Source organism: Sus scrofa, chromosome 4 (genome assembly GCF_054392235.1).
Source record: "Sus scrofa isolate SSC_HxYL_T2T_F1_AM1 chromosome 4, Sscrofa_HxYL_maternal_Yorkshire_Landrace_v2.0, whole genome shotgun sequence".
NCBI lineage: Eukaryota > Metazoa > Chordata > Mammalia > Artiodactyla > Suidae > Sus > Sus scrofa.
In genome coordinates this window covers 136,058,274-136,072,877 of record NC_139386.1, presented here as the reverse complement: position 1 = coordinate 136,072,877, position 14,604 = coordinate 136,058,274, and the positions used below count along the sequence as shown (strand labels likewise).

At 45.8% G+C, this 14,604-nt stretch overlaps 1 protein-coding gene and 1 long non-coding RNA gene across 9 annotated transcripts in view; both read right to left on the bottom strand.

Annotated features, from left to right (window-relative positions):
* The window catches only part of DDAH1 (dimethylarginine dimethylaminohydrolase 1), a 132,140-nt gene that overhangs the window by 60,140 nt on the left and 57,396 nt on the right, over window positions 1-14,604 (bottom strand). The window lies entirely within an intron of this gene.
* LOC146404301 (uncharacterized) lies at window positions 1,336-8,338 on the bottom strand. Its single transcript, XR_014844976.1, has 2 exons — window positions 6,889-8,338; window positions 1,336-4,387 (listed from the first exon to the last, which is right to left on the bottom strand). It is a non-coding gene; the product is annotated as an uncharacterized LOC146404301 (long non-coding RNA).

The window sequence follows — 14,604 nt, the reverse complement described above, 5'->3', positions numbered from 1 at the left end:
AGATAATTAAAAAAACCCTACAAATCCTGTCATATAAACATGGAACTTTATTTTGTTATAACTACACAAATTTTCTAGAGACAGAAAACAGTCCAGGTAAATACAGTCAAATCCAGTAATTTCTCAATCATTTAAAATTTTAGCTCAGCTGAATTCACCTCCTTTTTTCTAGGTATTTTTCACACAGCACGCACACAGAACCCTGGGCTGGCCCCGCTTGGGAAGCACCATCATCCCGTCATGGTCCTAGATTCTTGGTCACTGGCGCAGTCCCAGCTGAACCATCACAGTCGCTCTGGTCTCTGGTTACAGCATCCCTGCTGCCTCCTGCAGCCCTACAATCCGGTTCCGACGGTGAGGAACCTTTGCTCCACTGGCTCGCTCCTTCCTCTCTCTTTCTCTCTCTCACACACACCTTTCTTCTCCGCTTACTCGTGGTGAAGGGCAGTAAAGAAAGGATGGTGGTAGGGAAATCAAGGCCACGCGAGTACATGTATCACACCTGCTGCCACTCGGAATCCAGGATGGGTGTCAGTTATTTCTACTCGACCCAAGACTTCCCACATGAACCCTCGGACTCGACGAGGTTTGAAGCTTCTCTGGGCTTTGCCAAATGGAGCCATTAGTTTACGTGATGGTGGCGGAGGGCATCCTTGGTAGAAGGAGCCGAGAGGCTCCCGCCTCCTGATTTCCAAGGTCACATTGAAGAGGAAGCAGGGGTGCTTCTTGCTTGGAAGTAATTCCATCATTTACTTAATATCAGCCTCCACTTGAGTAAAACTTGAATAATAATATGTGTTTGGGAAAAATGAGAGGTTACAATAATGTCTAGAAGAGTGACGAGCACAAAATCTCTTACCTGTGATTCTGAAATATCAATTCTGAAATATCAAATTTAAAATTTGGTGGCAAAATCTAACCTCAACTGATGTGAAGATATTTATACACTTTATCTTACCTAGAAAAAATATAATATACATTCTACGAACGAGTAATATATGTGTTCTGCACACATACTAATGTGTTTGACTATAGGTTGCTGTCTGACTAGTCTAGATGTATTTTGAAATACAGAGTTTATATATCCCACCTTTTTTTGAAATCTGAAAAATTCTGAATTCTGGAGCACATTTGGCCCCATGGGTTTCAGGGAAGGAAATATGAACTGTAAAGGTATTTTCTCTGGATATAGAATTTTAGGTTGGCAGTATTTTTCCCTTTTTTTGTGCTTTAAACAATTGTCAGTACACTGCCTTGTGGACTGCACTGTTTCTAATGAAAATTCTGCTGTCATTCTTTTCTTTGTTTCTCTACACGAGACACATTTTTCCTCTGTTTTTAAGATTTTCTCCTCATCACTGGTTTTCAGTAATTTGATTATAACATATTTTGCTTTGCCTCTGTTTCTTCCGTTTGGTATTCATTTAGCGTTTTTTTTAAGTCTATGGGCTTAGAGTTTTCATGTTCAGCCATTATTCTTTCAAGAATTTTTTCTGTTCTCACCTAAGCTCCAACTGTTCTTTTCCTTTAAGTACTTTTTCTCTGTGTGTTTCATTTTGGAAAGTTTCTACTGCAACGTCTTCAAGTTCACCCATCTTTTCCTCTACAGTCCAATCTGCTGTTAATCCCACCCAGTGTGTTTTCAAGACTTTTTTTCATTTCTTGAAATGTCACTATTTTTTAAAAGTATGTCTTTCATGTCTTTCTGAGCTTTCCTTTACATCCTTAACCGTATTTATGAGATTTTTATGATAACTGTTTCCAGGTCCTTATCTACTGTTTCCACTGTCCCTCTCATTTACATGTCTTTTTTATATTGAATTGATTTTTCTCCTGAATCTAGGTCATTGTTGCCTGCTTCTTTGCATAGTTGATAATTTTTTTTTATTAGATTCTGGACATTGTAAACGTTTACATTAGTGGGTGCTAGATTTTATTGTTTCTTTAAAGAATGTTGGCTTTTGTTTTGATATGAAGTTCAGTAACTTTGAGATCATTTTGGTCCTTGTGAGTATTACTTTCATGCTTTGTTACGGTGCTTCCTGGGCAGTATTTACTCTGGTATAGCTCTCCCTCACTCTAAGGCATGGCTCTTCTGAGGCTCCACCCAATGTCCTGTGTCCTATATATTCTCATCTCTCTCCACTCTGGCTGGTGGGACTATGAGCAATTTCCACCTATGCGTGCCTCCTGGGAATTGTTTGACATATTTTCTGTTGGTTCTTTTTCCAGCCTTACGTGCTTCCTCTTATGTATGCACAAAGTCTTAGCCAAAGATTAAAGGAACAAATCTGTAGATCTCTGAAATGCTCTCTCTCTGAAGCTCCTTCATCTCCAGTCCTCTGTCCTGCAAATTCTACCATCTTGGTCTCTCCAAACTCTGATCTTTGTCGTCTCAACTCAGTAAGACCACTGCTGCCCGTCCCTCCTATGTGGCCTGGAAACTGCTTCTAGACAGTCAGCTGGAGCAATTATAGATCTCGCTCCATTTGCTTCCCTTCCCTCAGGGATCACAGTCCTGCACTTCCTCTTACACACAGTCTAAAAACCCTTTTTTCATATAATCAGTTCGGTTTTCCAATTGTTTACAGAAAAGGGGAAATTCCTGCAGGTTTTCTTGGATGGAAGTGAAGGCTCAAACCTGTAAACTTAAACATTGTTGCTGCTTCCATGTCAACCTCCATGACAACATTATATAATTTCCTATGACTCAAGTGACTCTCCTCATGGAAACAATGAGGACCAAACAAATAAATGGATGGTCTAGAAATTAGTCCTATGATAATAAGTACATTGATTGCTGATGATATTAGTGATAATAAGTACATTGATTGCTGATGATATTAGTGATGGTGGCATGAGAGGGGGCAGGTAGTGAGTGTGATAAAACTCCTTCAGTGTTTATTTAAATTTTACTTAAAATGCTATGCTCTGATATGGTTGCTAACTAATTAAGGGAGCTTGGAAGCTAATTAGGGGAGGCCATCTGTAATGATACAGCAGTCTGTTTCTGGACTGTGTTTGGGAAATGAACCTGTAGCAAAGTCATTAATAAGCAAATTTAACCATTATATTAAAATTAGCAGAGACTGCGAAGCATCATTAATAACTGCTGCTGGCTCCTCCCCTCCTCTCTGCAATATCTCAACAAGAGAGATCTGGCTGCCAGAATACCTCTGGGAGTGAGAGCCTCCACACAGAGAAAAGCAGCTGGAAACACGGAGCCACAGCTATTCCCAGGGAGCTTGGCCGACCTGAAGCAAAAACAAAGTCAGCACGGCTCGGGGGAAGACCAGTGCCTTCAGGCTCTGTGAGGAAAACCAGGAACATCTCAGACGACAAGAAAGGAGTCATAAAACAGTACTAAATGTTGTCTTAACGACCCTGTTCTTTAATAATTTGCTTTTAACGAGTTAAAATCCTTTGTTATTTAAAACACATTTTAAAAGAATACTATCAAGTTAGAAAATGCACCCATCTCCCCCTCCAATCCCTGGGAATGTTTGTTTTAACCGGAAGGAAGGCTCCCCTGAGGTGTGTTTTGTTACAGCCACCCCCCAACCTTGCAGGGGGCTGCCGAGAAGAGCAACTGAGTTCACGGACGTTAGAATCATCCAGACCTCGTTTTGAATAGAAGATCAGCCTTGAGATGTTACCCAACCTCTCCAACACCACAGCTGCAGCAACACCAGATCCTTTTAACTCGCTCTGCCGATGGGGACTAAATCTGCATCCTGGCACTGCAGAGATGCCGCCATCCTGCTGTGCCATGATGGTCACTCCAGGGTCCTGATTTCTATTTGCTTGTTTATTAAAGCAGCGTTGATTTACAATGTTGCGCGCGTTTCTGCTGTACAGCAAAGTGACCCGGCCACACATGTACACACAATTCTCATATCATCCTCCATCATGGTCTATCCCAGGAGGCTGGATGTGGTCCCCTGTGCTTTTCAGCAGGACAGAGCCCTTCATTTTCACGTGGAGATGATAACAACAACTGTCTCATAGGGTTGCTGTGGTGCTGAAGTGAGATACTGTGCGCAAAAGCCTTCGTATAACGTCTGGCACACGGCAAACTCCACCTTAGCTGTCGCCACTCTTACCACGATCGCTGGAAAACCTGCCTCTCAAACACTAGCTTTGTGAATACAAGTCATATATACACAAAGTAAATGTTACAAACTTAGATTATAGAAATAACTGGAATTTTTTTTTTCCTGCTTTTTCGGGTTGCCCCCCCCCCCCGCCCCGGCATGTGGAAATTCCCAGGCTAGGGGTCAAAACGGAGCTACAGTTGCCAGCCTACACCACAGCCACAGCGATGTGGCATCTGAGCTGTGTCTGTGACCTACACCACAGTTCATGGCTACGCCAGATCCTCAACCCACTGAGCAAGGCCAGGGGTCGAACCCACATCCTCATGGATACTAGTTGGGCTCATTACCACTGAGCCACAATGGGAACTTCTCTGAATGGTTGAATGGAAAGTAATTATATAAAAATAGTTTTGGAGTTCCTGTTGAGGCTCAGTGGTTAAAGAACCTGACTAGTATCCATGAGGACGCAGGTTCGATGCTTGGCCTCACTCAGTGGGTTAAGGATCTGGCATTGCCATGAGCTGTGGTGTAGGTCGCAGACATGGCTCGGATCCCGTGTTGCTGTGGCTCTGGCGTAGGCCGGTGGCTACAGCGCCAATTCAACCCCTAACCCGGGAACCTCCGTACATCACAGGTGCGTCCCTAAAAAGACAAAAAAATTAAAACACATACAAACAAATGGTTTTAACTACGTTCGCTGTTTTCCTCAGAACTGAGTGTGGACGTGTCTAAGGAGGAGAACAACGCATCTAATTTGCCTCTTTTCCCACCTGGCTCCACGTTTAAACGTGTTGTCCAGAATCACTAGGGCCCTTAATAAAGTCTAAAATTACAATTTATATTAAAAACTACAACTTCATTAAAAGAACCATAAGCATTTCCTCTTTAATTTATCTGAATGGAAGACTCAGAGAAATCCTAGGATATACGACCATTCCAGGACAGCCGATGGTTCTCTGAAAAACAGCAAAAGAGAAGAAAGTGTCACCCTCACCGTGACACTTCATGAAGCTATTTTCGTCTTCTTTCAATACACAATATTTGGTTTCCTGACTGATGGATGGCTTTTTTTTTTTTTTTTTTTTGATCCACACCTTTCCCAGGCTAGGGATCTAAATGGAGCTGCAGCTGCCAGCCTGTGCCACAGCCACAGCCACAGCCACGCAGGATCCTTAACCCACTGAGGGAGGCCAGGGGTTGAACCCACATCCTCATGGATACTAGTCTGATCCTTAACCTGCTGAGTCACGATGGGAACTCCCATCAATGGCTTCTTTGTTCAGGTCCCACTGGCCCAGGGTTCCGTAAAAGGAATTCAGATGGACAAACCTGAGAGGCTGTACAGCAAAGCGCGTAAGTTCACAAGCTTTGGAACTGAGCAGCCTGGTCCCGTCCTTGTTCTGAGAGTTGTGAGCTGACTGGGAAAGTTACTTATAGGCTAAGCCTCAGTTTCTTCATCTGTAAAATGAACGCCAAAGCTGCTTTCACCTGATAGGGTTGCTGTGCTGAATAAAACGGTACATGTAAGTACCTGGCATGGCACTCTAGCCAGAGTAAATGCTTAATAAATAGTATTTATTTATTTATTAAAAAATTCTTTGTTTGTTTGTTTGTTTTGTCTTTTTGCTATTTCTTGGGCCGCTCCCGCGGCATATGGAGGTTCCCAGGCCAGGGTCGAATCGGAGCAGTAGCTGCCGGCCTACACCAGAGCCACAGCAACGCGGGATCCGAGCTGCGTCTGCAACCTACACCACAGCTCACGGCCACGCCGGATCCTTAACCCACTGAGCAAGGGCAGGAATTGAACCCGCAACCTCATGGTTCCTAGTCGGATTCGTTAACCGGATTGCGCAACCACGGGAACTCCATAAATAGTATTTATTTACAATCTGTTAAATTATAATCTAAGAGCCAAGATAATCCATCCAGAAAACTCAGGGCACTGCCTCGGTGCCCCTTCCATTGGTTCTGATTCACCATCCACTGAACAGACACGGGCAAGGAGGCTGATGCTGCCGGGCCTGGGCTCCGTGCTTCAGTTCCCAGGTTCAAGGCAGCCAGTCATGTCGGCAGGGGCATCACTGGGAGGCCCGGCCTGGTGCCTGCCCAACAGGAGCCACTGGCAAGTTTGTTTGTTGGTTTTGACAAATGAGTAAGGGGTGAATTAATGATTCTGATACACAGATAATTAAGACGGACTCTGTGACCTCAAGGAACTCATGTTCCAGCAGGAGGTGGAACCAGGCCCCCAAAGGGGGAGCGGAAGCAGGGAGGGCGGGGAGGGAATTTCAGGCAGTGGGAGGGATCGCCGTGAATAAAATACCAAAGATTTCTATTCCAGTCCTGCCAGCACAGTTCAGTGGCAAACAACATTTTTTCTAAAAGACCTCTTTCCAACAAGGAACAGAAGGATCCCTCTTTTTATCAGAGAAAAAAAGAAACTCTAGTCAGTTTAATATGTGAAGTCAAAGGACAGAAAGGCGTGACTGTCACACGGTCTCCTTTGGAAGGTCAAACCGAGCCCTGCCCGTGTTCCTGACCTACTTACCACTGGCTGGGAGTGCCGGGCACAAGTGCTTAGGGAGACGGCGAATGGGGCTCAGAGATCAGCTTCGTCCAGGTCCCCTGGCAACGGGGAGACAGGAGAACGGGCCAGGGCTCCTATCTTTTTCTTTTTTGGCTTTTGAGGGCCACACCTGCGGCATATGGAGCTTCCCAGGCTAGGGGTCTAATCAGAGCCACAGCTGCCGGCCTACACCAGAGCCACAGCAACGCCGGATCCTTGACCCACTGAGTGAGGCCAGGCATTGAACCCGCAACCTCATGGTACCTAGTCTGGTTTGTTTCCGCTGCGCCACGACGGGAACTCCCCAGGTCCCCTATCTTGCAGTCAGAACCGAGCACAGCCTGGGGTGCAAGCAGGGGAAACCTGGTCTGAAAACCCTCACACCCTCTCCACTCCATCCCCTGTCCCGAGACACTCCACAAGGCAGGGGGACCGAGGCAAGGCACGCTCTGCTGAGCAGGAGAAAAAGTGGAACCGGCTCCCTACTTCGGAGGCAAAGGGACCTGCCAGTCCCCTCAAAAAGGGGGCTGACTGCTGGGATGAGCCACTTCCTGTCATGGATCCAAGGACCAGAGTGCTTTGCTGCAATGGTTTCCTTTAAGGAAATGAGGAAAAGAAGCAGAGGGTCCCCGCCCCCCGGACCCCACACGCAGCTTGTAATTCAGGGGCGAGAGGATGCGGTACTGTTTCTGGATGAAATACATGCTTGTTCTTCTGCTACAGGCAGCAGGAAGCCAAGGGTCTGACTTCTTTCTAACTAAGCATGGCCTGATAAGATAGACTTACTAACTGGTAATAACTACAACACGGGGCCAAAACTCAAATATCATCTAGCCGAAGTGATTTTACCATTTATTGGTCTTACACGCAGCCATCTGTAGGAAACTAAATCTTTCAGTTCCCTGGGGGTGCCGTTCTCCTGCAGTTCACCTTGGAGACGGGCAAGGAAACAGCAGTGCCCCAACTCAACACAGGTTTCACTGAGATCTTACTTTGGTCACGCGGAGTCCCGCTTTACGGCTTTGCATACTTGTGAGACTGCACTTGAGTCAGCCCTGCTAAAGGAAAAGGACTGTGGGGTCCCCCCATCTCCCCTTATTTTTTGGTCCATGTGCATGACTGACCCAAAGTTTTCTTTCCTTTGGAAAATCTTGGCTTTGTTTTGCTGTATCCCAGCCACCTTTTCATAATACAATTTGGGGCTCATTGGCATTATTTAGCAAAAACAGTCAGGGAGGACTCCCGGAAGAACACCAGTCTCCTATTCCAGAAATTCTAAAATTCACATCTGAATTAAAAGAGCTCCCCTACTGTAGTACACCTACTTCAGAGCGTAACAGATGGTGCTATTAGCATCATCACACACCATCCACAGGGTCCCACAGGAAATTCCTCTCTAAGCTCAGCATCGAGAACCCGTGCACTTGCACCGGATCCTTCTCAGTCATGGACCCGCCCATAGCGCACGGCCCCCGCAGGCTGAAACACCTGCCAGCAGCCCTCTTCACACTAGCACTTAGAAAGCTCACAGTGGAACTGTGGCTCCAGAACGGCGTGGAGATCACGTTGGGTCACAAATTGCGTTCCACGCTCTACCTGATGGTGATTAATTTTCTTCCTTTATCCGTATTTTGATGGATTCTACCCTGTATTTTACACATGCCTCTAAGCTGTCGCACATCCCTCTGCAGCATGAATGAACAACATAGCGAAGTAAGCAGAGCGATGGTACCCACCCACAGCACGATCACATTCTTCAACGACGACAGGCAGGCGTGGGTCCCGAGTCGCTGAAGCTGTACTTGGATGGTGCAGGACACCGGGCTGCAAAGTGCACATCGAGCGTACACCAGACGCCCTCTCCTTCCTCAGGACATTTGGGGGCTGGGCAGAAACTGCCCCGCAGCGCTTAAGAGCCGCTGTGACACTAGTCTCTGCTGACCAAGTCGAACAATAAAACGACAGAATTGTCTTCTTTCCCCAAGAGTCTGGAGCGCCAAAGGCAGAAGGGAAACAACTACGAAAACCTGCAATTCATCAGAAGAGGACCCTTCCATTATGGGCAACTTTCTCTTACCTGGGCTCGTTCACTTTCTGGGAGCACACGAGACGGAGGAAATCACAACTGCAGGGACAACAGCGTACAGAGCACAGGACGGCTGGTGTTTATGTTAGAGGAAAAAGGCTGCCGCGAGGGTGAACTACAATTTTACTTTGCATTTTAAGAGACATAACACTTGAGCTATTTAAAAATTCCTCATTCAACTGCAGGATCAGCTATGGCTCTATGTGCATTTTTAAAAAGGAAATGCACTATTACCATCTTATTAGAAAGAAAACCCTTTCATAAACGGTTTTGTACCTAGTTCTTTGTGAATGTGTTATGAAAGGGTAGTCTTTTAAAAGTCACCTATTTCTCTTTTCCAGCCAGAGTCTAAGGCTGAATTTTTTCCCTTTAATCAGTCTTTCACCTAAAAGCAAATGTAAATACTTTCCAAACTTTTTAATAGACAAAATGTTTTCAAAAGACAGTATGTATGAATTTTCCCCACTGTTTTAGAATGTATTTATTTGAAAATTTCCTCTGAAATTTATCATGTCAGTTACAAGTACTAAGATACAAAAGTGCTGCCTGGATTTTCTAGTAAATAAAGCTGACCTAAGGTTTTGTTTCCAGAAATCCTAATGAACGAATAAAAAATCTTCTCTGAATTCTTGTTTATGCTCCAAAAACATTAGTTTAACCTCCACAGATAGCTGCTCTCCTCAGGAAGCTGTGCGCGCCTCTGAGGAGCGTCTGGCCCCGGTGATAAGCGGCGCGTGTGTGTGTTGGCGGCAGCAGGGACGCCCCTCAGGGCCTCCCAGGCTTTGAGCTGGACACCAACAGTAGCAAGTCCGAGGGAATTTTTCCCATGGACGCGTAAACCCCCAGGTTTACCGGACAGAACTGTGGAAAAGAAGTAAAACAAAACAGAAGCGTTACATCCCAGAAAAATCTGAGAAGAACTGCTCCAAACGTGCGAGGCCCACGGTCCCCTAAGGGGTCCCCGAAGGCTCCTTTCCGAGACGGCCTCCGGAACGTCCCCGAGCTCGGCCGTTCAGGAGTCTTAGCTCCAGGCGCCGCATCCTGGAGCATCTGCAGTTTTCCAACTGGAGCTCTCGGCCCTTTTCGCTAAAAATCTGAAGTCGGAAACCGAAATGCTGATCTGTTTTCAGCCCCGGAGTGGGTAGAATCGTAAAATACAGTTTCCCTCTTGACTGCTTACAAACAGATACATGCTGTGCTCTTGGCAAAACCCACACGTTTCATTTTAACATCCTAACTGCCGACAATTAAACACTCCTTAATACAAAACAATTTCTGTATCTTAAAGCCTAACTATATTTCTCTTGCTACTCCTCACGGATAAGAAATCTTTCTAGGGAGTTCCCATCGTGGCGCAGTGGTTAACGAATCCGACTAGGAACCATGAGGTTGCGGGTTCGATCCCTGCCCTTGCTCAGTGGGTTAATGATCCAGTGTTGCCGTGAGCTGTGGTGTAGGTTGCAGACGCGGCTCGGATCCTATGTTGCTGTGGCTCTGGCGTAGGCTGGCGGCTACAGCTCTGATTCAACCCCTAGCCTGGGAACCTCCATACGCCGAGGGAGCGGCCCAAGAAATGGCAAAAAAAAGGAGAAATCTTTCTATAATTAGTCTTTAACAGAAATTTTCTAGAATACTTTAAAGCCCACACAAAAGAAAACAAAATGTTTATGGAATTTTCCTTTAAGACCTGCATATTGTATATCGCGAATAAAACTAATCAGAAAAGGTCAGAGCAACATAACAATTCACAAGTTTCTAAATGCACTGACCTTCGTTTCTAGACCCCTCTTCTTCGAGGAGGCCATTGGGGCACAAGGGCCCTTTAGACACGCACCTCTGCCCTACAGGACTGCAGGCGACAGGCCCCGCGGGGCCACGCTCTAGAAGGCGCTCCAAGCTTCCTTTGCCCTCAGCAGCGCCGGCCGCGGGCACACTGCCGTCAGAAACCGCTTCAGAGGAGCGGCTCCCCCGCAGCCTCGCCAGCAGGCTCCCGGTTCTAACATCCACCTGCGCGGCCGCAGAGCCGGCTGCCCCCGACGACGCGCCCGGGAGCCGAGAATAGCCCGACCTGCGCGTCCAGACCGCGGGCAATAGACGGAACTATGTTCCAGACTCTGGCGGGAATGAGGAGCCTGTCTCCGCTGAGAGGGAACGAGGTCAATGGGACTCTGCAGACTCGGGTATTTCTTCATGTCCCCATCACGGCGTCTCCGGCCCGGGGGTCCTCTAATGCGCCCCTGAGCCCTGATTTAGAAAGTGAGGGCACGTCCCTCCCCCAAGCTGAATTTACAAAAATTACAACCGCGAGGTGCAACTCTAACAGAAAGCCGTATGCCTGGTTCCACGTCATGCTCTTCTGAATGCCGGGCCTGCAAGTGCAGTCCGTCTAGGCCGATTTTCTTCATTTGGGGGACGTCACTTCTTTGGGCATCAAGCCTAAAACCGTCTATCCTTTGGGTTTTGTTTTGCTTCATTTTTGCCAAGGAGCAACCGACTGCAGAGTCTGCCTCGGGAGAGCTGAGTGTCACATCCTCTGCGCTCGGCCCCGTCTCCTCTGGGCAAGGACAGTGGCGTGGTTCTGCTGAAACGACTCTGAAGCCTCAGGCGGCCTTCTTTCTTTAGGCAGGGGCTACCAGATTCTCTTCATGTCATTCCGACAGCAGAGACGCTAGCTGTTCTCTGCAGGTTCACTCATCAGACAGGCCAAATGGTTTTATTCCATTTGCTGACACGCTAGCATAACAAAGATTACCTAAAAGAAAGAGGGATTAAACTGTTTCTAAGATTACAGAGGGAAATAGCCAAACGCCTGAGGAAAAGATCTTGTTTTTCCCCGACATTAAAAAACTTACTGTAAAAATAATGTACTTGGTGGGGTGGATGTCAGCAAATATTAGTACAGACGTGGAGCTATTTCCTTTGAACAAATCCAGGTGGTAGGGAGCTTAGGCATATAAACAGGTCACTCCTTATTTTCCTGTAAGTTTGTTTGAAAGTCTTAAAAAGCAACGTTCTGGATCAACAGAACAGGGCCAGCGTGAAGGTGTGGCTCATCCCCTGCCCGACATTTGGCTGGAGAAATTCAAGCGCCCTCAACGAAGTCCTGCCTTCCAGCGGTGAGCAGCAGGCTGAAGAGGCCAGGTGGAACAGGGTCTTGAAAGGAGCTCAGGTCCACAGCGAGAAGGAGAGGCTCTTGCAGGAAGAGGCGATGCAAGAAGCCAAGAAGGACAAATGTTTGGCTTCTCTGCAGGCAAGAAGGCCAAGGCACGAGGCAAACTCCCCACCTCGGACGCATGGTCTCCCCAACTCGCTGGAATACAGCTCTGTTGAAACTACAAGTGCAATAAGCACTAAGGTTGTCAGCTTAAAACAAATGGGGTTTGGTTCTGAGCATTTAAGAGAGTCCTGATGTTAGCCGCCCAGAGTGCCGGAGCAGCCGAGGAAGGGCTTGTTTGCCGACCCCCGACATGCCAGGGCTGAGAGGTTTCCTCAGTGGAATCCAACAGCACCCGCTGTGATGGGTGTAATTATGCTACAGTCGTGGAAGCTGAGGCCTAAAGACAGTAACTCAACCAAGGTCACGCCTTCTAGAACTTGGGGCGGCCAGGAGCACAACTCAAGCCGGTTCAGCTTCAAAGCCCATATTCTAACTCAAAAGTTTCATCCTTATGAGAGGTTTAGGGAATAGAATTTTATCCTGAGAAACTAAGGAACAGGTCCAAATCCAATCACTTTTGAAAAACCTTGTTTTGAAGTTAAGAGTCATGATGCTCTTTCTCTTTTAAAATTTGTAGTCCAAATGATCTCTTTCCTCTCATTAAAATAAAACATTAATCTCTACGATAAATTGTGGGATTCTATATTTTGCAGCTTGAAATATTCAGGAAGGATACATTTAGAACATGATATAATTTATACATTCATAAATAGCAAGCTGAAAAAATACAGTCCATTTTTATCGTAGTTTTTAATTTTTGCATTAAAACTAGTATATCAAAGCTTTAAAATAACATGCTCCATTACAAAGAATGTCTTTATGGCTCAAAGAGAAACAATTAAACTTATTTAATAAAAATGAAAGACCACCTTCTTCATCTGAAAGCTGTACGGACAAACACAGGTTTTTAAAAAAGAGTTCGGACCTCTCTCGTCAAGTTTTTGTTTGGGGTTTTTAACTGTTTCCATTTCCTCCACACACGTACTTGTGAAGAGTTATGAATAGGAAGTTTTCTCCTGTATTTTCCTAAATGGAAACTCCTCCAGCTGCACACTGACGCTCCCATTATCCAATGTTAAAAGTTCTGGGCAAAGTTTTAACTACTCACTTAGGAACGATGAGACATTTTAAAATTTAATAGATTTTGCCCTTTTTATAGGCCGTGTAGAAATGGAGCCTCAGTGTGCTTGAAAAATCTCTTAGCAACTGAGAGTGGAGCCAGCCAGCAATGGCTGGTTCATTGATTTAGCCGGAATGTGCAGGAATGACGGCCAGAAGGTCTGAAGAAAGGCACATCGCTGGACACGTTGGCAACACGTACTCTGACCTCTTTTTTTTTTTTTTTTTTTTTTTTTTGTCTTTTTTGCTATTTCTTTGGGCCGCTCCTGCGGCATATGGAGGTTCCCAGGCTAGGGGTCGAATTGGAGCTGCAGTTCCCGGCCTTCGCCAGAGCCACAGCAACGCTGGATCTGAGCCGAGTCTGCAACCTACACCACAGCTCACGGCAACGCTGGAACGCTGGATCGTTAACCCACTGAGCAAAGGCAGGGATTGAACCCTCGACCTCATGGTTCCTAGTCGGATTCGTTAACCACTGCGCCACGATGGGAACTCCTTAAAGACTTTTTTTTTTTTTTTTTTTGTCTTTTCTCTGACCTCTTTTAAAACTCTGTCGGAGTGGAGAGTGAAACTTGTGGCTCTCCGGCAACTCACTGGCATCTGCAAGTACACTTGAATTACAATTCTAGCCTTTATAAGGATCGATAGCCTGTCTTAGATGATCACTTTCACCTAATTAGACAGCAGCTGCTACTAACTTCGATTTAAATCTGAAAGGAGGCTTTTTGAAATTTGAAGCTGAAAGAACTGATTGTTAGTGTTTTATAATGTTGACCCAAGGATTACCCAACGATAACCCTAAACAATAATTTGCACATGTGAAATTGGGAAGTATTATGCAAGAGATACCAGTGTCTGTAAGGAGACGCATACATGTCGAGGTGATTCCTAAACATCCTATCTGATGTTCACTTGAAATTCAAAGAGTTCAGTTGTTTTGCTCAGATCTGTCATTTGTCCCTCCAGTATCCTTTTTCAGGGTGTTATTTCTCTGGCCTTAGAGCTGGAAGACGATGCACATGGAATTTAAATTGTTTGCTTGAGCTCCTAGCTATTCAAGGGCAGGTCCAGATTTACAACATAGATTTTCTAGTTTAAAATTAAGTATTAGATCTGTTGCACTACTTTAACCAGTCCAACTCAGCAGCAATAAAAGAATAATTCATGAAACCAAATCCATCTTTCCTTTTCTTTTTGGACAAAGACACACTTCCCAATTTCTTCTGCTCTTGACAAACGGAAGACAGACAAGACATTTTCTGCCTTGAAAGAGTTCTGCTTGAACAGACAGACCCACAGACTTTCTAAAGGGACCAAAGGGACAGGCGGGGAGAGGAGGCATGGCCTGGGGGCATCTGCACGCTGAGATAACGGAATGGCGGGCTAACAGGACCTGCTGTAGAGCACAGGGAACTCTACCCAATGTTCCGTGATCGTGTAGGTGGGAAAAGAATCTAGAAAAGAATGGATGTGTGTGTTTATATAACTGAACCACTTTGCTGAACAGCAGAAACGACCA